Below are 1219 nucleotides of genomic sequence, written 5' to 3'. Positions count from 1 at the left end.
AGTGCCATGATAGCTGCGGGCTCTTGACTAGGAATGTGTGTGCTGACCTTTACTACTCAGTGTTGGTATTGGTCTCACAAAGGTTTCCAAAGTCCTTCTGTTTTGAATACATACACTGAGCTGGCAGCAATGGTGCAATAGTTTTATCAAAGTAACTCCCAAGCTGAATCTCATCCTTCCAAGCATCTGGAAGGTATTTGCTACCAGCCAACATATGCTATCTCACAGCTTTATTTTATATCTTCTTCTTCTTAATAATATCTAATATTCAGCTGTTATTGGCATCTGCTGAATGAGCTGCACCATCCAAGCTGCCAGATCCATACCATTATGTTTTCATTGGAAAAATCCAACAGCACATGTGAGATGACAGGAGGGTGCGGATGTTTCAGCATTCCAGATCCCCAGCAAAGAAGGGGGAAAAATGAACAAAATTCCAGTGAAGTTCAAAGCCACAAAGATGAGCTTTCAGGCCCAGGTGTTTGGGATTGCACAAAGGGATACTATGTCATTTTTCCAACCACCTCATGGTATTCTACTTATTTGCTGTGGAAAGGCAAAGGCTGGTCAGAGGGAAGAACAAATGGAAATGCCTACATGCATGAAAGGTAAAAAAGAATGGGACAGAGAAAAGAAAGGTCTCCATGCTAGTCAACGACATTATGGAGAGCCATTGTATAGGTAAAGACTGAGAAAAGTGCTGTTTTCTGGAGAAGTCAGAGGCTGAATCCCAAGAAACTATTGACTCCTGAATTTTCAGAAACCTCAGTCCAAAAGCTAGTTCATTATCACCAGTCTAGAGGACCTAAAAGACTAGACAAGAACTTGAGACCCAGCTTTTTTCATCTTCCACATCACAAAGTGGTCCTGGTGGGAAGGCATAGACACATACAGAGCAACGGCTCTCACAAGAAGGAATAAAAAACTCAGGAAAGAATGGCTGTGAGTGACTAAAACCAGTTTGCTTGACTTCCTTTCTTTGCCTTTTCTTTCTACAAGGTCATTCACTGAGCTTTGTTTAATGTTTGTTCCCTACCAGTTCTCAGAAACAAACTGCTGCCCAGCAATGGGATGAGCTTTGGGTCCAGAAGCACCCACTCCCATAGGCACAGATCCAGAGTCTGCTGCAGAGGGGCATGCTGAGGTCCTGGCTTGGGTCAAGTAATCACAAGTCCCAGCTCTTCCAGCACTGGGTACAGTACAGTTAAAGACACTGGCT

Source organism: Geospiza fortis, unplaced genomic scaffold, assembly GCF_000277835.1.
Source record: "Geospiza fortis unplaced genomic scaffold, GeoFor_1.0 scaffold10, whole genome shotgun sequence".
Classification (NCBI taxonomy): Eukaryota; Metazoa; Chordata; class Aves; order Passeriformes; family Thraupidae; genus Geospiza; species Geospiza fortis.
Note: the sequence above shows the minus strand (reverse complement) of the source record.